Genomic DNA, 25,654 nt, shown 5'->3' with positions numbered 1-25,654 from the left:
GGACTGGTAACTTGGTATAGGGTGCTACGGTACATAGGCTTGAGTGCGGTACAGTCTGCTGTTCTGTAAGGACCGCTATCGGTCCACAATAGATAGGGTTGACGTGCACCACTGCTGACCGCTGCCCTATACTGCAGCAGTCCTTCAGCGGTATAGGGACTGACGTACAGTCTGCTAATCACTAACACACAACCTGCTTGTTCCACAAAAGTTCTTATAAGGACTGGTAACTTGGTATAGGGTGCTACGGTACATAGGCTTGAGTGCGGTACAGTCTGCTGTTCTGTAAGGACCGCTATCGGTCCACAATAGATAGGGTTGACGTGCACCACTGCTGACCGCTGCCCTATACTGCAGCAGTCCTTCAGCGGTATAGGGACTGACGTACAGTCTGCTAAACACTAATACACAACCTGCTTGGTCCACAAAAGTTCTTATAAGGACTGGTAACTTGGTATAGGGTGCTACGGTACATAGGCTTGAGTGCGGTACAGTCTGCTGTTCTGTAAGGACCGCTATCGGTCCACAATAGATAGGGTTGACGTGCACCACTGCTGACCGCTCACCTATACTGCAGCAGTCCTTCAGCGGTATAGGGACTGACGTACAGTCTGCTAATCACTAACACACAACCTGCTTGTTCCACAAAAGTTCTTATAAGGACTGGTAACTTGGTATAGGGTGCTACGGTACATAGGCTTGAGTGCGGTACAGTCTGCTGTTCTGTAAGGACCGCTATCGGTCCACAATAGATAGGGTTGACGTGCACCACTGCTGACCGCTGCCCTATACTGCAGCAGTCCTTCAGCGGTATAGGGACTGACGTACAGTCTGCTAAACACTAATACACAACCTGCTTGGTCCACAAAAGTTCTTATAAGGACTGGTAACTTGGTATAGGGTGCTACGGTACATAGGCTTGAGTGCGGTACAGTCTGCTGTTCTGTAAGGACCGCTATCGGTCCACAATAGATAGGGTTGACGTGCACCACTGCTGACCGCTCACCTATACTGCAGCAGTCCTTCAGCGGTATAGGGACTGACGTACAGTCTGCTAATCACTAACACACAACCTGCTTGTTCCACAAAAGTTCTTATAAGGACTGGTAACTTGGTATAGGGTGCTACGGTACATAGGCTTGAGTGCGGTACAGTCTGCTGTTCTGTAAGGACCGATATCTTTCCACAATAGATAGGGTTGACGTGCACCACTGCTGACCGCTGCCCTATACTGCAGCAGTCCTTCAGCGGTATAGGGACTGACGTACAGTCTGCTAAACACTAATACACAACCTGCTTGGTCCACAAAAGTTCTTATAAGGACTGGTAACTTGGTATAGGGTGCTACGGTACATAGGCTTGAGTGCGGTACAGTCTGCTGTTCTGTAAGGACCGCTATAGGTCCACAATAGATAGGGTTGACGTGCACCACTGCTGACCGCTCACCTATACTGCAGCAGTCCTTCAGCGGTATAGGGACTAAGAGTTTTGTCACAGGGTCATTTAAAAAATGACATGCAGAGGAAGAGGCAGGCCCTTCCGCAGGGGTGGTAGGGGTAGGGCAGGAGCAACAGGCTTGAGCCAAAGTGGGAAGTTGCAGAAGGTGCGTTCAATTACTTTAAAGGATGCACCAGACTTGGTTGAGTGGCTCGCTCAGCCTTACTCTTCTGCACCCTCCTCATCCTCTCGATCTGCACCCTCTTCTTCACTCTCTGCTATGTGCACCCCCAAAGACACTACCACCAACAACACGACCACCACCACCACCACCACATACCTTCCGCTTGAGTCACTGGAATTATTTTCCGATCCATATCAAGAGGACATTTCTGATGCGCAGCCACTCTTGGTATTGGATCAGGAAGAGGAGGTAGCAACAAGCGCTACTCAGCAGTCTGACGCCAGTACCCAGATCAGCCCAAGGAGGAGGTTGGTCCCCGGTGTTGCTGCCTACTCCGAGATCTCTACTTATAGCGGTGGGGAAGGTGACGTTGATGATGACGTGTCTAGTGATGTCACGTGGGTGCCCACAAGAGAGGAAGAGGAGGGGAGTTCAGAGGGAGATATGGACCAGCAGATAGGGAGGAGAAGCAGCAATGACTTACATTGCACAGCAGGGACAAAGCAGACTGCAAATGTATCAGGAGCGAGTCATCGACCATGTACGGTCACATCTGGCGCTCCCAGGACACCGGCACATGGCTCCGCAGTGTGGGCTTTTTTTAACGTGTCCGCTGCTGACAATAGCGTTGCCATCTGCAATCTTTGCAGTCAACGCGTTAGTCGCGGTAAGCCCAATACTCACCTAGGGACGACCGCCTTAAGAAGGCACATGAGCAGCCATCACCGAGCCCAGTGGGAGCAACGGAACACACAAAGCCACACTGCAGGCTCTCACCGTCCAGCCTCGTCTTCTACTTCTCCTTCTCCTCTCTCCTCACAATTGTCCTCCACTCCACCTTCCATCACGCCAAGCTCACATTTTTCTGCAAAAAGGCAGGCTTCCGTGGGCCTAATGTTTGAGCGTAAAAAAATGATGATGCCGGATAACCCTCTTGCCCAACGGTTGGCGGCTGGCTTGTCAGAACTCATAGCCCGCCAACTACTGCCATATAAACTGGTGGACTCGGAGGCCTTTCGCAAATTTGTGGCCATTGGAACACCACAATGGAAGGTCCCAGGAAGGAAGTATTTCTCAGAGAAGGGCATCCCAGAGCTATATGGCCATGTTCAGCGGCAAGTGAATGTATCTCTGGCACACAGTGTCGGTGCCAAGATACATCTGACCACAGACACGTGGTCTAGCAAACACGGGCAGGGAAGGTATATCAGTTTTACTGCCCACTGGGTGAACCTTCTGACGGCCGTCAAGCATGTAACCCGTGGCACCCGTGTAGATTTGGTTTTACCGCCACGGATTGCATGCAGGCCTGACTCTTCTTCTCCTCCTCCTACTCCATCCTCCTCCCTCTCCTCCTCAGCTGCCTCCTCCTTTTCCGCTGCTAGCGTCTCTTCCACTGCACCGCCCAAGCTCCCCAGAACCTATTCCACATGCCAGGTGAGACGTTGCCATGCCGTGCTGCGTCTGTTGTGCCTGGAAGCAAAGAGCCACACTGGCCCGGCACTCCTTTCAGCTTTGCGTTCACAGGCAGATGAGTGGCTAACACCGCTCAATTTGACAGTTGGTAAAGTGGTGTGTGACAACGGTGCCAATCTGCTTAGCGCATTGAAACAGGGCAAAATCACGCACGTGCCGTGCATGGCACACGTCTTAAACTTGGTCGTGCAGCGATTCCTTGTCAAATACCCTGGGGTCCAGGACATCTTGCGGCAGGCAAGGAAAATCTCGGCCCATTTCAGAAGATCTTACACGGCCATGGCTCGCCTTGCTGACATTCAGCGGCGACACCATCTGCCGGTCAGACGTCTTATTTGCGATTGCCCGACGCGATGGAACTCAACCTTCTATATGCTTGATAGGCTGCTCCAGCAGAAACGTGCAGTTAACGTCTACCTGTATGAACTCTGCGAAAGAAACGGTTCTGGGGAGCTGGGTTTTTTTTCACCGCGCCAGTGGCTGCTCATGCGCGACACATGCAGACTTCTGCGGCCATTTGAGGAGATCACCAAACTGGTCAGTCGCAGCCATGGCGCCATCAGTGACATGGTACCTTATGCCTTCTTTCTGGAGCGTGCATTGCGTCGTGTCATTGATCAGGCTGTGGAGGAGCAGGAGCGGGAAGATGAGGAAGTCGCAATGCTGGATGAATTCCCAGGGGGGGCTACTCTATCTGAGACAAGTCAACAACAGGAGTCTGATGAGGAGTCAGAGGAGGATGGTGCCGGGGCGGATGAGCAGGAGCAAGAAGAGCATGCTTTAAACCTTTCTGGGATCCCTGTTGTGCGAGGATGGGGAGAGGAGAATGAAGAGGACGACATTATCCTGGATGATGAGCAGGAGCCAGGCCACCACACCGCTTCCACTTTAGTGCAAATGGGGGCCTTCATGCTCCAGTGTTTTAATAGGGACCCCCGTATAAAAAGCATGAGGGTCAAGGACCAGTACTGGGTGGCAACGTACTTAGACCCCCGGTACAAACACAAAATGGCGGAAATGTTACCGCCGTCGCAGAGGGCTGTCAGAATGCAGCACTTCCAGGCCTTGCTTCGAGAAATGCTGCATTCTGCTTTTGCGTGCGCTGGCAGAGGAGCAATTCCCACTCCCAGAGAAGGATTTGCGGGTACCAATCCAACAGCGCCTGCAAGAAGAGGCCGGTTTGAAGATGTGTTGGTGACTTCGGATATGAGGTCATTCTTTCAGCCGACCCATCGACAGGTGTCATCCGGATCCAGCATCAGGGAACGCCTAGACCGTCAGGTGTCCGACTACATTGGGTTAACGGCCGATGTGGACGCTCTGAGGAGTGATGAACCCCTAGACTACTGGGTGGGCAGGCTTGACCTCTGGCCAGAGCTTGCCCAATTTGCAATCGAACTGTTGGCTTGCCCCTCATCCAGTGTCCTGTCCGAAAGGACGTTCAGCGCAGCAGGGGGGATTGTGACCGATAAGCGTACTCGCCTAGCTCACCACAGTGTTAACTACCTCACATTTCTAAAAATGAATGAGGCATGGATCTCGGAGGAATTCAACACATGTGACCAGTAGACCATGTATATGTCTATAAACTATTTTTTTAATCAAGCACACAGACCTTCTTAATTCATTTGGCTCACTTCCTTGACCCAAAAAAGCACACCGTACTATATGCCCCTACCCTCCTCTTTGAAGAGGTTGAGCGGTGTCATATTTCTACTGGGGCTGCTTATGATATCCCTGTGCTGTGCTGACTTCCTCCTGGGGGTTCTTATTATGAAGGGATCACACTATCCCTGTGCTGTGCTGACTTCCTCCTGGGGGTTCTTATTATGAGGGGATCACACCATCCCTGTGCTGTGCTGACTTCCTCCTGGGGCTGCTTACGGTGCTGCTGTCAGTGCTGTATGTCACGGTGCTGCTGTCAGCGCTGTATGTCACGGTGCTGCTGTCAGCGCTGTATGTCACGGTGCTGCTGTCAGCGCTGTATGTCACGGTGCTGCTGTCAGCGCTGTATGTCACGGTGCTGCTGTCAGCGCTGTATGTCACGGTGCTGCTGTCAGCGCTGTATGTCACGGTGCTGCTGTCAGCGCTGTATGTCACGGTGCTGCTGTCAGCGCTGTATGTCACGGTGCTGCTGTCAGCGCTGTATGTCACGGTGCTGCTGTCAGCGCTGTATGTCACGGTGCTGCTGTCAGCGCTGTATGTCACGGTGCTGCTGTCAGTGCTCTGTATTACGGTGCTGCTGTCAGATGCCTCTATCACGGTGCATGTGTCATTCCGGTATGTCACGCTGCTGGTGATCATCTCCTGCACCCTCTTCTTTGCCTACCCTGGTCCCTGACCTTCCCTCTCCTCCATTGCCTTCATTAGCTCCATAGTCCTGAATTGTTAGAACAATTTCCCAAATAAAATAAAAATGCTTGTAGTTATCGATCCCAAATTCACCTCATACATGTATTATGTCATTGTCCAGATGGTGGGACTACGTTTTACCCCCTAATAATTACCACGTGGCCGCAAATTCGACATGAAGGTTTGCAAAGTTCGCCTCCCATTGAAGTCAATGGGGCCCGCGGCGAACGTTCGGTTTCGCGAACGTTTGGGTCCGTTCGCATTTCGCGTTCGCGAAACGTCCCGTCGGAAGTTCGTCCATCACTAATAATATGCATGTTGTGCACATATTACATACATGCTACACACACTACACACATATGACATACATGTTACACACATGTGACACACGTGCTACTTACATATTACACACATAGTTCACACATATTACACAAATGTTACATACATATGATATACATGTTGCATGCATGTTACATACATGTCACACTCATGTTACACACCATTTAGACACAATTTTACACACATGTCACATGCATGTTACACATATTACACACATATAACATACATGTCATACACATCACATACATGCTACACACATATGCCATGCATGTCACACACATGTTACATTAATATGACACACATATGACATGCATTTTGCACATATCTTACATACATGTTACACACATATGGCATGCATATGACATGCATGGTACACACATGTTACATACATGTTACACATATGACACACAATACACATATGGCATACATATCACACATATTACATACGTGTTACACACATATTACACAGAATATACATACATATGACATACATGTTGAATGCATGTTACATACATGTCATACACTTATGAAATACATGTTACACACGTTACATACATATGACACACATGACATACATGTTACGTACATGTCACATACACACAATGAATGCAGAGCATGGAATGTAGACTGTCATGCCTCTTTTTAGTCCTTAGCAAGCGCACTTTCACAGGTAGCATGGCCGAGCGGTCTAAGGCGCTGGATTTAGGCTCCAGTCTCTTTGGAGGCGTGGGTTCAAATCCCACTGCTGCCAAGCTCTTTTAACAAATGCCTATCCTTGATTGCTCAAGCGTCTCTCAAGTTTCTGCTGCACTTTGCTGGCATTCCTTGCTCAACACACTGGAATCTCAGAACAGCAGCATTAGGAAATTGCATGCTTTGGTTGAGAAGTCTTCCAAAAGGGCACACTTCTGATGAGATGACTAGTGAAATCTTGTCAACGTTACAAAACAAGTCCAACTGAACGTGATTACCTCTCCTGTAAGCTAGATTCCACATTAACACTTTAAGTGTGGACACCAAAAAACAAGCAGTACTAATGAAAAGCTGGCACACTTTTCAGCAGAGTGCCAAGTGAACTTGCCACAGAATGCTGCACCCAAAGTCCACTCTCAAGTGTAAAGTGACCACCACCTGCTGCCTCAGAAAGAAGACTGAAACACATAAGGTGGCATCTTGGCCATCTCCGTGAAACTTCAACTACCTTTTATAATGGATAAAGTGGTGAATACTTGTAGTTTAGAGTTCTGAGGCCTCCAGCTCAAGCAATGAATGCAGAGCATGGAATGTCCCACCCCATTTTAGTCGATAACGTGTTCATTTTTATGGGTAGCATGGCCGAGCGCTCTAAGGCGCTGGATTAAGGCTCCAGTCTCTTTGGGGGCGTGGGTTCGAATCCCACTGCTGCCAAACTCCTTTTAACAAAATCCCTACCCTCTAGGGCTCAAGCTTCTCTGATCTTGCTCCTGCAATTTACTGCAGTTCCTTTCCCAACTCACTGGAATCTCAAAAAACACTTACCTCTCTGCTTTAGCAGCATTAGAAAAGCTGCAATCATTGCATGTTTTGTTTGATACATGATACATACATATAATATGCATGTTGTGCACATATTACATACATGCTACACACACTACACACATATGACATACATGTTACACACATGTGACACACGTGCTACTTACATATTACACACATAGTTCACACATATTACACAAATGTTACATACATATGATATACATGTTGCATGCATGTTACATACATGTCACACTCATGTTACATACCATTTAGACACAATTTTACACACATGTCACATGCATGTTACGCATATTACACACATATAACATACATGTCATACACATCACATACATGCTACACACATATGCCATACATGTCACACACATGTTACATTAATATGACACACATATGACATGCATGTTGCACATATCTTACATACATGTTACACACATATGGCATGCATATGACATGCATGGTACACACATGTTACATACATGTTACACATATGACACACAATACACATATGACATACATATCACACATATTACATACGTGTTACACACATATTACACAGAATATACATACATATGACATACATGTTGAATGCATGTTACATACATGTCATACACTTATGAAATACATGTTACACACGTTACATACATATGACACACATGACATACATGTTACGTACATGTCACATACAAACAATGCATGCAGAGCATAGAATGTAGACTGTCATGCCTCTTTTTAGTCCTTAGCAAGAGCACTTTCACAGGTAGCATGGCCGAGCGGTCTAAGGCGCTGGATTTAGGCTCCAGTCTCTTTGGAGGTGTGGGTTCAAATCCCACTGCTGCCAAGCTCTTGTAACAAATGCCTATCCTTGATTGCTCAAGCATCTCTGAAGTTTCTGCTGCACTTTGCTGGCATTCCTTGCTCAACACACTGGAATCTCAGAACAGCAGCATTAGGAAATTGCATGCTTTGGTTGAGAACTCTTCCAAAAGGGCACACTTTTGATGAGATGACTAGTGAAATCTTGTCAACGTTACAGTGTTTACAATAAAGTTTTTATTAATCAAATTCAGAAGACACAAATATGACATCAGAGTGCACGTCAATAAGCAGCCAATACAGGGCACAGGGTGACCAGTAACAGTATGCAGAGACAAGACAAATTAAGCATAACATAACGCCAAGTAACGCCAAGATTGGCGTTACTTGGCGTTATGTTATGCTTAATTTGTCTTGTCTCTGCATACTGTTACTGGTCACCCTGTGCCCTGTATTGGCTGCTTATTGACGTGCACTCTGATGTCATATTTGTGTCTTCTGAATTTGATTAATAAAAACTTTATTGTAAACACTGTAACGTTGACAAGATTTCACTAGTCATCTCATCAAAAGTGTGCCCTTTTGGAAGAGTTCTCAACCAAAGCATGCAATTTCCTAATGCTGCTGTTCTGAGATTCCAGTGTGTTGAGCAAGGAATGCCAGCAAAGTGCAGCAGAAACTTCAGAGATGCTTGAGCAAATATGACATGCATGGTACACACATGTTACATACATGTTACACATATGACACACAATACACATATGACATACATATCACACATATTACATACGTGTTACACACATATTACACAGAATATACATACATATGACATACATGTTGAATGCATGTTACATACATGTCATACACTTATGAAATACATGTTACACACGTTACATACATATGACACACATGACATACATGTTACGTACATGTCACATACAAACAATGCATGCAGAGCATAGAATGTAGACTGTCATGCCTCTTTTTAGTCCTTAGCAAGAGCACTTTCACAGGTAGCATGGCCGAGCGGTCTAAGGCGCTGGATTTAGGCTCCAGTCTCTTTGGAGGTGTGGGTTCAAATCCCACTGCTGCCAAGCTCTTGTAACAAATGCCTATCCTTGATTGCTCAAGCATCTCTGAAGTTTCTGCTGCACTTTGCTGGCATTCCTTGCTCAACACACTGGAATCTCAGAACAGCAGCATTAGGAAATTGCATGCTTTGGTTGAGAACTCTTCCAAAAGGGCACACTTTTGATGAGATGACTAGTGAAATCTTGTCAACGTTACAGTGTTTACAATAAAGTTTTTATTAATCAAATTCAGAAGACACAAATATGACATCAGAGTGCACGTCAATAAGCAGCCAATACAGGGCACAGGGTGACCAGTAACAGTATGCAGAGACAAGACAAATTAAGCATAACATAACGCCAAGTAACGCCAATCTTGTATAGGCTGTCTGAGCATATTCGTTTCACTGTTATTTCGTTGTAGATCAAATTACGATGTTTTAGTGTCTTTTAATCAAAAAGAAATAATTGCGAAACAATTAAGGGGATAGATGGGGGAAGGGAAATTAGGGGTAAGGGAAGCAAAGTGAAAGACAAAGGAAGAAAAAAGGAAGAGAAACAGCAAGGTTAGGAGAGCGGAAAGAGGTAAAGTGCAGCAAACAGAGCTTACGGACTGGGCCACCCCACAGCCCTTCAAATCTACTCTCAGTCACACCAGCCAGGGGTGAGAATCCATACCTTGGGGCGCGATTCAATCTTGATCACCGCGCACTCACCCTGTACTCAAATCCCGAAAGGCATCAGAATACTTAAACTGGACCCAAGGGGACCAAGTCTTGTGAAATTTTTCCGCCGTGTCTTTGGCTGTAGCTAGCATCTCCTCCAGAGAGAAAATATGGTTAACTGAATGTACCCACTCTCTGACTGAGGGTACCGTAGTTAATTTCCAGTATTTAGGAATCAGGGATTTAGCTGCTATCAGCAGGTACTTAGATAAAGATCTGTTGTATCTGTCCAGCGACCAGTCCGATATTTGCAAGAGACAACACTCCGGTGAAAGAGTTAATGTGGTATTAGTAATATTGCGAATTAAATTACAGATCATGCTCCAGAAACTAGCTATCCGGGGGCAACTCCACCAAACATGCAGCATGTCTCCCACCGCCTCCCCACAGCGCCAGCAGAGGTCAGAGGATGCTGGATACCAACGCTTAACTTTAGACGGGGTGGCGTACCATTGTGAAAGTAATTTGTAAGCATTTTCTTGTAGCCTGGTGCTTATAGTGCCTTTGTGTGCCAGGATGCATGCATTGCGCCACTGTGTGTCCGTGAAATGAGTCCCGAGGGCCCTCTCCCACGCACCTTTAAATCTATCCGGCTCCCCGTGGACCAGCTGCTGGAGACATGCGTACATAAAGGAGGTTGACTTCTCCAAGGGGGTGCCCTGGAGGCAGATCTTCTCAAAAGGTGTCGGGTCCCTGAGCACAGCTGCCTTCCTTTCAGGCGCTAGAAGATAATGGCTCACCTGTCTATATTTCCAAAATGACAATGTTGTCAGAGGGAGGCTACCCGTAAGGTCTTCAAAGGGAAGAATCTTTCCCCGCCGTACCAGGTGTGAAGCTAGCAACGGGGAGTCAGCAGTGTGAGAGAAATCAGTCGTGGACATGCCCGGGTAAAAGTCCGGATTCCCCCGGAGAGGTGTCGGAGGACCCGGGGAGGAGGCAAAATCATGGTAAGAGGTCAGCTTGTGAAAAATCCGCAATGTAGCTCCTATGAGGGGGTGTTGTGACAGTTCCCTAGGGCAACTGGCCTTCGGGATCCAAGGGGAGAAGCGCAAAGGAGATCTAGACACCCCCTCTTCTATTGAAATCCAGTCTTTACTGTCGGCGTGGCAATTCCAGTCGACTATTCTGGCTAGGTGAGTGGCATAATAATACAGTTTGAAATTCGGGAACCCCATCCCGCCCGCTGCCTTCGGTTTCGTCAACAGATGTAGACTAATTCGCGGTCTTTTTTGGGCCCACAGGAATTTCCAAAGTAAGGATTGTAGCTGTTTAAAAAAGGTGACTGGGAGGTCGATGGGCAGAGTGTGAAATAGGTAAAGAAGTCGTGGGAGTGTAATCATTTTGATGAGTGCGGCCCTTCCAAACCATGAAAAGAGGCCCCGCGACCACCTAGTCAGGTCTAGTTCGATCTGCCTCAACATGGGCTTAAAGTTAAAAGAGAAAATCTTGCTCAACTGCGGGGTAAGCTTGATGCCCAAATATGTCAAGGCGTCCGTCACCCATTTAAATGAGGTATTCGATTGTGCCTGCGCCAACACTTCCGGGGGGAGCGTCAGATTCATGGCTTCCGACTTATTATAATTAATCTTGAGGTTTGAAATGTAGCCGTATACTAGGAAGGCCTGCAACAGGTTTGGGATCGAAGTGTGTGGGTGGGTCAGAAAAAACAGCAAATCATCCGCATAAGCAGCGATTTTACAAATCCTCTGCCCTACAGGGAAACCTGAAATAGAGGGTGTGTTGTTAATCGTGCGAATGAATGGCTCTAGGGTGAGGATAAACAAAAGCGGGGAGAGGGGGCACCCCTGCCTCGTCCCGTTCCGAATCCGCACCGGAGCAGACAGGGTCCCATTAATCTTCAATTGGGCAGTTGGATTTTGGTAGAGGGAAGAAATCCAGGAAAGCATGCTGGGGCGTAGCCCAACGTGAGTGCATGTGGCAAGTAAAAAGTCCCAAGCCACTCTATCGAAGGCCTTCTCCGCGTCCGTGGACAGGAGAAGGCCCCCAAACCGAGCACTCTGACAAAGGTGGACTAGATTCAAAGCCTTCGTTACGTTATCCCTGGATTCCCTCCCCGGCATGAACCCTGCCTGCTCCGGGCCGATCAGTTGGGGCAGAAAATATCTCAGTCGGTTTGCGATGATTTTAGAAAGAATTTTTAAATCCAAATTAAGTAGGGAGATGGGACGATAGCTGGCGCACAACGTGGGGTCCTTCCCCGGCTTGGGAAGCACCGTAATATAGGCTCCCAAAAAGGTCCCCGGAAGTTGATGGGGCTCTCTTAAGGAGTTGAGGGTTCTCAAGAGAGGCTGTTCCAACATCTCCGAAAAAGCCTTATAGTAGTGCGCCGTCAGCCCATCAGGGCCAGGGCTCTTACCCGGTTTAAGGCTTTTTATCGCCCCCAGTAGTTCCTCCGAGGTAACCGGACCCTCCAGGGAATCAGCGTCACCAGGAGAGAGTGTAGGCATGCCACTCCGGGTCAGATAATCCCGAATGATATGACCCCTCTCCCCAAGCAGCTCCCCAGGTTTATGCTGGGGTGGGATATTATAGAGGTCACTATAAAACCGGTGGAAACTGTCAGCAATCTGATCTACACGATTCGTCAACGAACCGTCTGCCTTTTTAATTGCCAGAATGTTATTGGCGAGGGCAGCCTCCTTAACTGCCCTGGCCAATAGCCTCCCGTCCTTGTCGCCATGCTCGTAGTATATTTTTTGTTTTAGAAAAAGGGTACGCTTACTCTTAGTCTCTAGAATATCTTTCAACTCCGACCTCGCCTCAAGCAGTTCCTGTGCCACTGAAGTAGCCCGGGACTGCTTATGTTGGGACTCAAGCCGAGCAATTCTTGCGGATAAAATAGCCACCTGAGCTTCCACTTTCCGTTTGCGAGCTGCCCCCGCTTTGATAAACTCCCCCTCATAACACATTTATGTGCTTCCCATATAGTCAGGGGTGAAAGCTCATCTGAGGCATTTTCTCGGAAATAGTTACGAAGGGCTTCCGTCAGAGTCGGGAGTAGCTCAATGTCAGTCAGCAATGAGGGGTTCAGTCTCCAGGTGCAAGGTCTAGGCCTCAAGTCAGAATGCGTCAGGGAGACGGAAACCGGGGCATGGTCCGAGATGGTCTGGAGCCCGATGTTAGAACTCTGGGCAGTCAACAGGTCTCGCTGCGAGATGAAGATGTAGTCAATACGAGCATATTTATCGTGAGGTGCCGAATAGCAAGTAAAGTCTCTACCAGTAGGGTTGAGTGTGCGCCAAGTGTCAATTAAAGTCAAAGAATGTAATACCCGTTTCACCTGTTTCAAAGTACGGTAGGTTAAGCTTGACTTTCCCGTGGAAGTGTCCTGAATCGGGTTAAGTGGTACATTGAAGTCACCCCCCAATAAAATGCACCCCGTAGCAAAGCTCTTTAATTCACCTACCACTCGCCTGCAAAAGGATGCATGTGCACTATTGGGGAAATAAACGTTAGCTAGTGTTAAGGGCGTAGAACCCCACATGCCCTTTAGAAACAGATATCTGCCACCGGGATCCGACAACTGCTGAGTGACCTCAAAACCGGCCGATTTGTGAAGGAGAATCGAGACTCCTTTCGTTTTCGCTTGCGAATTAGTAGCATGAAACACCCGTGGGAAATTTTTGTTAAATAACCTAGGAATTTGATCGGATCTGAAGTGTGTCTCCTGCAAATATACAAACATGGGTTTTACCTTATTCAACTCCCGGAGGATTGAGATGCGCTTTTCAGGTGTGTTCAGACCACGAACATTATGTGATATCAAAGTCGGGCTGGGGCCCAGCGACGAGTACGCCATAACCAAGAATTCAAAGCCGTCCGAGGGCGGCCCACTCTGTGGAGAAAAACAAAAAGGAGAGACAGTAAAAGATGACAGTAAAGAGAAAGAGGAGAAGAAGATGGGTAGAAGTAAGAAGAAGAGAACGGAACAAGAACAAAAGGGAGGGTAGGATAAGGTAGGGGAACGTCCTGTACACAGGGCGTATCAATCAGAGTGAGATCTTGCCTGCAGAGCTCTGAGCTGCAAGCCGAGACAAAAAAAAAAAAGGGAGCAGGGAGCGGTACATGCAACAAAAACCCCAACTATACCGCTATGCCCTATTTGTGGGGTACGTGGGAGGAACACCACAGAAGGAGTAAGTGCTCGCAGTGATATCAAAAAAGAGGAAAAATGGGAAACAAAAATACAAAAACACAGAGTCACCATAAGGGGGACTCACAAGCCCTAAATGGAAGCAAAACAAGGCAAAAGAACATTTCCTGGCCGGAAAATAACAGCCACTAAGTGGCGGGACATGCAGTTTAGTACTACTAGCTCAAAAAGAAAAAAGGAAAAAACAAACACATCATGTCCCTGAAAAACCTTTGAGCAATTGCCAGTTCAAACAGTCAAAGAAAAAGAAAAGTCAGGCAAGATGAATAGCATTCCCCCAGTCCTTCAAGCAGGGTCCCGGCTCCTTGACTGCCGCGCAGGGAACTGAAGGCGTCCCCCCGTTCCAGCACCCATCCTGCCACCTCTGCTCTTTTTCATGGGGGGTTTGGCCGGGGATGAGTGGGGAGAGCTGTCCGGGCTAGCGTCTTGAGGAGGATTCCGGAACTCAGCATACCACTCCGGGAGATGAACACAGGGGATATTCAGTGCTGCGCAGAAATCTGGGAGCTCTTCCGGGAGCCTGAGTAATAGTTGTCTTCCATTAAAGGTGACCTGTAGGGCGAACGGAAAACGCCACTTGTACACAATGCCTCTCTCTCGCAGTACTTCCAAGAGGGGACGTAAGGCCCTCCTATTTTGCAAGGTGATGGGTGACAAGTCCTGGAAAAGTGCCAAATCACAATCGTTGAATTGAATACGGTCATTTTTCCTTGCTTGGCTGAGAATCTCCTCCTTCAAAGGAAAGTTCTGGAGGCAACAGATGATGTCTCTTGGTGGGGCCGTGTCCGATGGTCTTGCGCGAAGGGCCCTGTGCGCACGAACGAATTCAATAGGGGTATCAGCCGGGTTCTCCAGCAGGTTGTTGAAAATGGAGCGTAGGGCCGAGGATATCTGGTCAGGGGCCACCGCCTCCGGAACCCCCCTCACTCGAATGTTACATCGCCGACCCCTGTTATCAAGGTCCTCTAGGTGCCTGTTAATGGAGATAAGGTGCGCAGTATGTGAGGCCGTTGTAGCTTCCAGTCTGTGTACCGCCTTATCTCTCCTATCCTCCGCTCTCTCCATGGTGGCCATTTTTTCATTCAATGAAAGGAGGTCAGCCTTAAGGTCAGTAATGGCAGAGAACAGGGTATTCTTAATGTCCGATGCTATAGCAGTCATGTCTCCCAGCGTGAGAGGATGGGCAGGGTTGCTGTTCCCACTAACCAGGTCGTCTACGGTACCTTGTGATCCATAGCTCATCTCCTCCTCGTCGCCTCGTGGCAGCGCCATCTTGCGCGGAGTGGAGCGGTCAGCGCGGGCCTGCATGAGGAATAAATCCTGTATATTGCGGCTTTGGGACGAGGCGGATTGTCTCCGCGATCTAGTCCCCGGGTTGTGCCGAGCTTGCTTGCTCATTTTCAGCGTCCGGTTCGGCCAGGAAACACGCTAACGGGCTGTAAGTCTCCAGGAGCTCCTCACTGAGCAGCCATTCCTTCCGCGCGCCAAGCCACGCCCCCCTTGTCAACGTTACAAAACAAGTCCAACTGAACGTGATTACCTCTCCTGTAAGCTAGATTCCACATTAACACTTTAAGTGTGGACACCAAAAAACAAGCAGTACTAATGAAAAGCTGGCACACTTTTCAGCAGAGTGCCAAGTGAACTTGCCACAGAATGCTGCACCCAAAGTCCACTCTCAAGTGTAAAGTGACCACCACCTGCTGCCTCAGAAAGAGGACTGAAACACATAAGGTGGCATCTTGGCCATCTCCGTGAAACTTCAACTACATTTTATAATGGATAAAGTGGTGAATACTTGTAGTTTAGAGTTCTGAGGCCTCCAGCTCAAGCAATGAATGCAGAGCATGGAATGTCCCACCCGATTTTAGTCGATAACGTGTTCATTTTAATGGGTAGCATGGCCGAGCGGTCTAAGGCGCTGGATTAAGGCTCCAGTCTCCTTGGGGGCGTGGGTTCGAATCCCACTGCTGCCAAACTCCTTTTAACAAAATCCCTACCCTCTAGGGCTCAAGCTTCTCTGATCTTGCTCCTGCAATTTACTGCAGTTCCTTTCCCAACTCAATGGAATCTCAAAAAAACACTTACCTCTCTGCTTTAGCAGCATTAGAAAAGCTGCAATCATTGCATGTTTTGTTTGATACATGATACATACATATAATATGCATGTTGTGCACATATTACATACATGCTACACACACTACACACATATGACATACATGTTACACACATGTGACACACGTGCTACTTACATATTACACACATAGTTCACACATATTACACAAATGTTACATACATATGATATACATGTTGCATGCATGTTACATACATGTCACACTCATGTTACACACCATTTAGACACAATTTTACACACATGTCACATGCATGTTACACATATTACACACATATAACATACATGTCATACACATCACATACATGCTACACACATATGCCATGCATGTCACACACATGTTACATTAATATGACACACATATGACATGCATGCTGCACATATCTTACATACATGTTACACACATATGGCATGCATATGACATGCATGGTACACACATGTTACATACATGTTACACATATGACACACAATACACATATGGCATACATATCACACATATTACATACGTGTTACACACATATTACACAGATTATACATACATATGACATACATGTTGAATGCATGTTACATACATGTCATACACTTATGAAATACATGTTACACACGTTACATACATATGGCACACATGACATAAATGTTACATACATGTCACATACACACAATGAATGCAGAGCATGGAATGTAGACTGTCATGCCTCTTTTTAGTCCTTAGCAAGAGCACTCTCACAAGTAGCATGGCCGAGCGGTCTAAGGCGCTGGATTTAGGCTCCAGTCTCTTTGGAGGCGTGGGTTCAAATCCCACTGCTGCCAAGTTTTTTTAACAAATGCCTATCCTTGATTGCTCAAGCGTCTCTGAAGTTTCTGCTGCACTTTGCTGGCATTCCTTGCTCAACACACTGGAATCTCAGAACAGCAGCATTAGGAAATTGCATGCTTTGGTTGAGAAGTCTTCCAAAAGGGCACACTTCTGATGAGATGACTAGTGAAATCTTGTCAACGTTACAAAACAAGTCCAACTGAACGTGATTACCTCTCCTGTAAGCTAGATTCCACATTAACACTTTAAGTGTGGACACCAAAAAACAAGCAGTACTAATGAAAAGCTGGCACACTTTTCAGCAGAGTGCCAAGTGAACTTGCCACAGAATGCTGCACCCAAAGTCCACTCTCAAGTGTAAAGTGACCACCACCTGCTGCCTCAGAAAGAGGACTGAAACACATAAGGTGGCATCTTGGCCATCTCCGTGAAACTTCAACTACCTTTTATAATGGATAAAGTGGTGAATACTTGTAGTTTAGAGTTCTGAGGCCTCCAGCTCAAGCAATGAATGCAGAGCATGGAATGTCCCACCCCATTTTAGTCGATAACGTGTTCATTTTTATGGGTAGCATGGCCGAGCGGTCTAAGGCGCTGGATTAAGGCTCCAGTCTCTTTGGGGGCGTGGGTTCGAATCCCACTGCTGCCAAACTCCTTTTAACAAAATCCCTACCCTCTAGGGCTCAAGCTTCTCTGATCTTGCTCCTGCAATTTACTGCAGTTCCTTTCCCAACTCACTGGAATCTCAAAAAACACTTACATCTCTGCTTTAGCAGCATTAGAAAAGCTGCAATCATTGCATGTTTTGTTTGATACATGATACATACATATAATATGCATGTTGTGCACATATTACATACATGCTACACACACTACACACATATGACATACATGTTACACACATGTGACACACGTGCTACTTACATATTACACACATAGTTCACACATATTACACAAATGTTACATACATATGATATACATGTTGCATGCATGTTACATACATGTCACACTCATGTTACATACCATTTAGACACAATTTTACACACATGTCACATGCATGTTACGCATATTACACACATATAACATACATGTCATACACATCACATACATGCTACACACATATGCCATGCATGTCACACACATGTTACATTAATATGACACACATATGACATGCATTTTGCACATATCTTACATACATGTTACACACATATGGCATGCATATGACATGCATGGTACACACATGTTACATACATGTTACACATATGACACACAATACACATATGGCATACATATCACACATATTACATACGTGTTACACACATATTACACAGATTATACATACATATGACATACATGTTGAATGCATGTTACATACATGTCATACACTTATGAAATACATGTTACACACGTTACATACATATGACACACATGACATACATGTTACGTACATGTCACATACAAACAATGCATGCAGAGCATAGAATGTAGACTGTCATGCCTCTTTTTAGTCCTTAGCAAGAGCACTTTCACAGGTAGCATGGCCGAGCGGTCTAAGGCGCTGGATTTAGGCTCCAGTCTCTTTGGAGGCGTGGGTTCAAATCCCACTGCTGCCAAGCTCTTGTAACAAATGCCTATCCTTGATTGCTCAAGCGTCTCTGAAGTTTCTGCTGCACTTTGCTGGCATTCCTTGCTCAACACACTGGAATCTCAGAACAGCAGCATTAGGAAATTGCATGCTTTGGTTGAGAAGTCTTCCAAAAGGGCACACTTTTGATGAGATGACTAGTGAAATCTTGTCAACGTTACAAAACAAGTCCAACTGAACGTGATTACCTCTCCTGTAAGCTAGATTCCACATTAACACTTTAAGTGTGGACACCAAAAAACAAGCAGTACTAATGAAAAGCTGGCACACTTTTCAGCAGAGTGCCAAGTGAACTTGCCACAGAATGCTGCACCCAAAGTCCACTCTCAAGTGTAAAGTGACCACCACCTGCTGCCTCAGAAAGAGGACTGAAACACATAAGGTGGCATCTTGGCCATCTCCGTGAAACTTCAACTACCTTTTATAATGGATAAAGTGGTGAATACTTGTAGTTTAGAGTTCTGAGGCCTCCAGCTCAAGCAATGAATGCAGAGCATGGAATGTCCCACCCCATTTTAGTCGATAACGTGTTCATTTTTATGGGTAGCATGGCCGAGCGCTCTAAGGCGCTGGATTAAGGCTCCAGTCTCTTTGGGGGCGTGGGTTCGAATCCCACTGCTGCCAAACTCCTTTTAACAAAATCCCTACCCTCTAGGGCTCAAGCTTCTCTGATCTTGCTCCTGCAATTTACTGCAGTTCCTTTCCCAACTCACTGGAATCTCAAAAAACACTTACCTCTCTGCTTTAGCAGCATTAGAAAAGCTGCAATCATTGCATGTTTTGTTTGATACATGATACATACATATAATATGCATGTTGTGCACATATTACATACATGCTACACACACTACACACATATGACATACATGTTACACACATGTGACACACGTGCTACTTACATATTACACACATAGTTCACACATATTACACAAATGTTACATACATATGATATACATGTTGCATGCATGTTACATACATGTCACACTCATGTTACACACCATTTAGACACAATTTTACACACATGTCACATGCATGTTACACATATTACACACATATAACATACATGTCATACACATCACATACATGCTACACACATATGCCATGCATGTCACACACATGTTACATTAATATGACACACATATGACATGCATGTTGCACATATCTTACATACATGTTACACACATATGGCATGCATATGACATGCATGGTACACACATGTTACATACATGTTACACATATGACACACAATACACATATGGCATACATATCACACATATTACATACGTGTTACACACATATTACACAGAATATACATACATATGACATACATGTTGAATGCATGTTACATACATGTCATACACTTATGAAATACATGTTACACACGTTACATACATATGACACACATGACATACATGTTACGTACATGTCACATACACACAATGAATGCAGAGCATGGAATGTAGACTGTCATGCCTCTTTTTAGTCCTTAGCAAGCGCACTTTCACAGGTAGCATGGCCGAGCGGTCTAAGGCGCTGGATTTAGGCTCCAGTCTCTTTGGAGGCGTGAGTTCAAATCCCACTGCTGCCAAGCTCTTTTAACAAATGCCTATCCTTGATTGCTCAAGCGTCTCTCAAGTTTCTGCTGCACTTTGCTGGCATTCCTTGCTCAACACACTGGAATCTCAGAACAGCAGCATTAGAAAATTGCATGCTTTGGTTGAGAAGTCTTCCAAAAGGGCACACTTCTGATGAGATGACTAGTGAAATCTTGTCAACGTTACAAAACAAGTCCAACTGAACGTGATTACCTCTCCTGTAAGCTAGATTCCACATTAACACTTTAAGTGTGGACACCAAAAAACAAGCAGTACTAATGAAAAGCTGGCACACTTTTCAGCAGAGTGCCAAGTGAACTTGCCACAGAATGCTGCACCCAAAGTCCACTCTCAAGTGTAAAGTGACCACCACCTGCTGCCTCAGAAAGAGGACTGAAACACATAAGGTGGCATCTTGGCCATCTCCGTGAAACTTCAACTACCTTTTATAATGGATAAAGTGGTGAATACTTGTAGTTTAGAGTTCTGAGGCCTCCAGCTCAAGCAATGAATGCAGAGCATGGAATGTCCCACCCGATTTTAGTCGATAACGTGTTCATTTTTATGGGTAGCATGGCCGAGCGGTCTAAGGCGCTGGATTAAGGCTCCAGTCTCTTTGGGGGCGTGGGTTCGAATCCCACTGCTGCCAAACTCCTTTTAACAAAATCCCTACCCTCTAGGGCTCAAGCTTCTCTGATCTTGCTCCTGCAATTTACTGCAGTTCCTTTCCCAACTCACTGGAATCTCAAAAAACACTTACCTCTCTGCTTTAGCAGCATTAGAAAAGCTGCAATCATTGCATGTTTGTTTGATACATGATACATACATATAATATGCATGTTGTGCACATATTACATACATGCTACACACACTACACACATATGACATACATGTTACACACATGTGACACACGTGCTACTTACATATTACACACATAGTTCACACATATTACACAAATGTTACATACATATGATATACATGTTGCATGCATGTTACATACATGTCACACTCATGTTACACACCATTTAGACACAATTTTACACACATGTCACATGCATGTTACACATATTACACACATATAACATACATGTCATACACATCACATACATGCTACACACATATGCCATGCATGTCACACACATGTTACATTAATATGACACACATATGACATGCATGTTGCACATATCTTACATACATGTTACACACATATGGCATGCATATGACATGCATGGTACACACATGTTACATACATGTTACACATATGACACACAATACACATATGGCATACATATCACACATATTACATACGTGTTACACACATATTACACAGATTATACATACATATGACATACATGTTGAATGCATGTTACATACATGTCATACACTTATGAAATACATGTTACACACGTTACATACATATGACACACATGACATAAATGTTACATACATGTCACATACACACAATGAATGCAGAGCATGGAATGTAGACTGTCATGCCTCTTTTTAGTCCTTAGCAAGAGCACTCTCACAAGTAGCATGGCCGAGCGGTCTAAGGCGCTGGATTTAGGCTCCAGTCTCTTTGGAGGCGTGGGTTCAAATCCCACTGCTGCCAAGCTCTTGTAACAAATGCCTATCTTTGATTGCTCAAGCGTCTCTGAAGTTTCTGCTGCACTTTGCTGGCATTCCTTGCTCAACACACTGGAATCTCAGAACAGCAGCATTAGGAAATTGCATGCTTTGGTTGAGAAGTCTTCCAAAAGGGCACACTTTTGATGAGATGACTAGTGAAATCTTGTCAACGTTACAAAACAAGTCCAACTGAACGTGATTACCTCTCCTGTAAGCTAGATTCCACATTAACACTTTAAGTGTGGACACCAAAAAACAAGCAGTACTAATGAAAAGCTGGCACACTTTTCAGCAGAGTGCCAAGTGAACTTGCCACAGAATGCTGCACCCAAAGTCCACTCTCAAGTGTAAAGTGACCACCACCTGCTGCCTCAGAAAGAGGACTGAAACACATAAGGTGGCATCTTGGCCATCTCCGTGAAACTTCAACTACCTTTTATAATGGATAAAGTGGTGAATACTTGTAGTTTAGAGTTCTGAGGCCTCCAGCTCAAGCAATGAATGCAGAGCATGGAATGTCCCACCCGATTTTAGTCGATAACGTGTTCATTTTTATGGGTAGCATGGCCGAGCGGTCTAAGGCGCCGGATTAAGGCTCCAGTCTCTTTGGGGGCGTGGGTTCGAATCCCACTGCTGCCAAACTCCTTTTAACAAAATCCCTACCCTCTAGGGCTCAAGCTTCTCTGATCTTGCTCCTGCAATTTACTGCAGTTCCTTTCCCAACTCACTGGAATCTCAAAAAACACTTACCTCTCTGCTTTAGCAGCATTAGAAAAGCTGCAATCATTGCATGTTTTGTTTGATACATGATACATACATAAAATATGCATGTTGTGCACATATTACATACATGCTACACACACTACACACATATGACATACATGTTACACACATGTGACACACGTGCTACTTACATATTACACACATAGTTCACACATATTACACAAATGTTACATACATATGATATACATGTTGCATGCATGTTACATACATGTCACACTCATGTTACACACCATTTAGACACAATTTTACACACATGTCACATGCATGTTACACATATTACACACATATAACATACATGTCATACACATCACATACATGCTACACACATATGCCATGCATGTCACACACATGTTACATTAATATGACACACATATGACATGCATGTTGCACATATCTTACATACATGTTACACACATATGGCATGCATATGACATGCATGGTACACACATGTTACATACATGTTACACATATGACACACAATACACATATGGCATACATATCACACATATTACATACGTGTTACACACATATTACACAGATTATACATACATATGACATACATGTTGAATGCATGTTACATACATGTCATACACTTATGAAATACATGTTACACACGTTACATACATATGACACACATGACATACATGTTACGTACATGTCACATACAAACAATGAATGCAGAGCATGGAATGTAGACTGTCATGCCTCTTTTTAGTCCTTAGCAAGAGCACTTTCACAGGTAGCATGGCCGAGCGGTCTAAGGCGCTGTATTTAGGCTCCAGTCTCTTTGGAGGTGTGGGTTCAAATCCCACTGCTGCCAAGCTCTTTTAACAAATGCCTATCCTTGATTGCTCAAGCGTCTCTGAAGTTTCTGCTGCACTTTGCTGGCATTCCTTGCTCAACACACTGGAATCTCAGAACAGCAGCATTAGGAAATTGCATGCTTTGGTTGAGAAGTCTTCCAAAAGGGCACACTTCTGATGAGATGACTAGTGAAATCTTGTCAACGTTACAAAACAAGTCCAACTGAACGTGATTACCTCTCCTGTAAGCTAGATTCCACATTAACACTTTAAGTGTGGACACCAAAAAACAAGCAGTACTAATGAAAAGCTGGCACACTTTTCAGCAGAGTGCCAAGTGAACTTGCCACAGAATGCTGCACCCAAAGTCCACTCTCAAGTGTAAAGTGACCACCACCTGCTGCCTCAGAAAGAGGACTGAAACACATAAGGTGGCATCTTGGCCATCTCCGTGAAACTTCAACTACCTTTTATAATGGATAAAGTGGTGAATACTTGTAGTTTAGAGTTCTGAGGCCTCCAGCTCAAGCAATGAATGCAGAGCATGGAATGTCCCACCCGATTTTAGTCGATAACATGTTCATTTTTATGGGTAGCATGGCCGAGCGGTCTAAGGCGCTGGATTAAGGCTCCAGTCTCTTTGGGGGCGTGGGTTCGAATCCCACTGCTGCCAAACTCCTTTTAACAAAATCCCTACCCTCTAGGGCTCAAGCTTCTCTGATCTTGCTCCTGCAATTTACTGCAGTTCCTTTCCCAACTCACTGGAATCTCAAAAAACACTTACCTCTCTGCTTTAGCAGCATTAGAAAAGCTGCAATCATTGCATGTTTTGTTTGATACATGATACATACATATAATATGCATGTTGTGCACATATTACATACATGCTACACACACTACACACATATGACATACATGTTACACACATGTGACACACATGCTACTTACATATTACACACATAGTTCACACATATTACACAAATGTTACATACATATGATATACATGTTGCATGCATGTTACATACATGTCCCACTCATGTTACACACCATTTAGACACAATTTTACACACATGTCACATGCATGTTACACATATTACACACATATAACATACATGTCATACACATCACATACATGCTACACACATATGCCATGCATGTCACACACATGTTACATTAATATGACACACATATGACATGCATGTTGCACATATCTTACATACATGTTACACACATATGGCATGCATATGACATGCATGGTACACACATGTTACATACATGTTACACATATGACACACAATACACATATGGCATACATATCACACATATTACATACGTGTTACACACATATTACACAGATTATACATACATATGACATACATGTTGAATGCATGTTACATACATGTCATACACTTATGAAATACATGTTACACACGTTACATACATATGACACACATGACATACATGTTACGTACATGTCACATACAAACAATGAATGCAGAGCATGGAATGTAGACTGTCATGCCTCTTTTTAGTCCTTAGCAAGAGCACTTTCACAGGTAGCATGGCCGAGCGGTCTAAGGCGCTGTATTTAGGCTCCAGTCTCTTTGGAGGTGTGGGTTCAAATCCCACTGCTGCCAAGCTCTTTTAACAAATGCCTATCCTTGATTGCTCAAGCGTCTCTGAAGTTTCTGCTGCACTTTGCTGGCATTCCTTGCTCAACACACTGGAATCTCAGAACAGCAGCATTAGGAAATTGCATGCTTTGGTTGAGAAGTCTTCCAAAAGGGCACACTTTTGATGAGATGACTAGTGAAATCTTGTCAACGTTACAAAACAAGTCCAACTGAACGTGATTACCTCTCCTGTAAGCTAGATTCCACATTAACACTTTAAGTGTGGACACCAAAAAACAAGCAGTACTAATGAAAAGCTGGCACACTTTTCAGCAGAGTGCCAAGTGAACTTGCCACAGAATGCTGCACCCAAAGTCCACTCTCAAGTGTAAAGTGACCACCACCTGCTGCCTCAGAAAGAGGACTGAAACACATAAGGTGGCATCTTGGCCATCTCCGTGAAACTTCAACTACCTTTTATAATGGATAAAGTGGTGAATACTTGTAGTTTAGAGTTCTGAGGCCTCCAGCTCAA

At 45.1% G+C, this 25,654-nt stretch overlaps 14 non-coding genes across 14 annotated transcripts; all 14 read left to right on the top strand.

Moving 5' to 3' along the window:
* The first annotated feature begins 6,457 nt into the window (after window positions 1–6,457).
* Window positions 6,458–6,539, top strand: TRNAL-UAG (transfer RNA leucine (anticodon UAG)). The gene has a single exon. It is a non-coding gene; the product is annotated as a tRNA-Leu (tRNA).
* Window positions 6,540–7,113: 574 nt separating this feature from the next.
* On the top strand, window positions 7,114–7,195 carry TRNAL-AAG (transfer RNA leucine (anticodon AAG)). The gene has a single exon. It is a non-coding gene; the product is annotated as a tRNA-Leu (tRNA).
* An 882-nt stretch (window positions 7,196–8,077) lies between these two features.
* TRNAL-UAG (transfer RNA leucine (anticodon UAG)) lies at window positions 8,078–8,159 on the top strand. Its single transcript has one exon. It is a non-coding gene; the product is annotated as a tRNA-Leu (tRNA).
* Window positions 8,160–9,146: 987 nt separating this feature from the next.
* Window positions 9,147–9,228, top strand: TRNAL-UAG (transfer RNA leucine (anticodon UAG)). The gene has a single exon. It is a non-coding gene; the product is annotated as a tRNA-Leu (tRNA).
* A 6,769-nt stretch (window positions 9,229–15,997) lies between these two features.
* On the top strand, window positions 15,998–16,079 carry TRNAL-AAG (transfer RNA leucine (anticodon AAG)). The gene has a single exon. It is a non-coding gene; the product is annotated as a tRNA-Leu (tRNA).
* Window positions 16,080–16,962: 883 nt separating this feature from the next.
* On the top strand, window positions 16,963–17,044 carry TRNAL-UAG (transfer RNA leucine (anticodon UAG)). Its single transcript has one exon. It is a non-coding gene; the product is annotated as a tRNA-Leu (tRNA).
* Window positions 17,045–17,618: 574 nt separating this feature from the next.
* On the top strand, window positions 17,619–17,700 carry TRNAL-AAG (transfer RNA leucine (anticodon AAG)). Its single transcript has one exon. It is a non-coding gene; the product is annotated as a tRNA-Leu (tRNA).
* Window positions 17,701–18,582: 882 nt separating this feature from the next.
* On the top strand, window positions 18,583–18,664 carry TRNAL-UAG (transfer RNA leucine (anticodon UAG)). Its single transcript has one exon. It is a non-coding gene; the product is annotated as a tRNA-Leu (tRNA).
* A 574-nt stretch (window positions 18,665–19,238) lies between these two features.
* TRNAL-AAG (transfer RNA leucine (anticodon AAG)) lies at window positions 19,239–19,320 on the top strand. Its single transcript has one exon. It is a non-coding gene; the product is annotated as a tRNA-Leu (tRNA).
* Window positions 19,321–20,202: 882 nt separating this feature from the next.
* On the top strand, window positions 20,203–20,284 carry TRNAL-UAG (transfer RNA leucine (anticodon UAG)). The gene has a single exon. It is a non-coding gene; the product is annotated as a tRNA-Leu (tRNA).
* A 574-nt stretch (window positions 20,285–20,858) lies between these two features.
* On the top strand, window positions 20,859–20,940 carry TRNAL-AAG (transfer RNA leucine (anticodon AAG)). Its single transcript has one exon. It is a non-coding gene; the product is annotated as a tRNA-Leu (tRNA).
* Window positions 20,941–21,821: 881 nt separating this feature from the next.
* TRNAL-UAG (transfer RNA leucine (anticodon UAG)) lies at window positions 21,822–21,903 on the top strand. Its single transcript has one exon. It is a non-coding gene; the product is annotated as a tRNA-Leu (tRNA).
* A 574-nt stretch (window positions 21,904–22,477) lies between these two features.
* On the top strand, window positions 22,478–22,559 carry TRNAL-AAG (transfer RNA leucine (anticodon AAG)). The gene has a single exon. It is a non-coding gene; the product is annotated as a tRNA-Leu (tRNA).
* A 1,538-nt stretch (window positions 22,560–24,097) lies between these two features.
* On the top strand, window positions 24,098–24,179 carry TRNAL-AAG (transfer RNA leucine (anticodon AAG)). Its single transcript has one exon. It is a non-coding gene; the product is annotated as a tRNA-Leu (tRNA).
* Window positions 24,180–25,654: the final 1,475 nt, after the last annotated feature.

This window comes from Lithobates pipiens, unplaced genomic scaffold, assembly GCF_037356315.1.
Source record: "Lithobates pipiens isolate NorthernLeopardFrog02 unplaced genomic scaffold, aLitPip1_a1.2 Scaffold_28, whole genome shotgun sequence".
In the NCBI taxonomy this organism is placed as follows: domain Eukaryota; kingdom Metazoa; phylum Chordata; class Amphibia; order Anura; family Ranidae; genus Lithobates; species Lithobates pipiens.
Note: the sequence above shows the minus strand (reverse complement) of the source record. Positions and strands in the feature narration are given on the sequence as shown.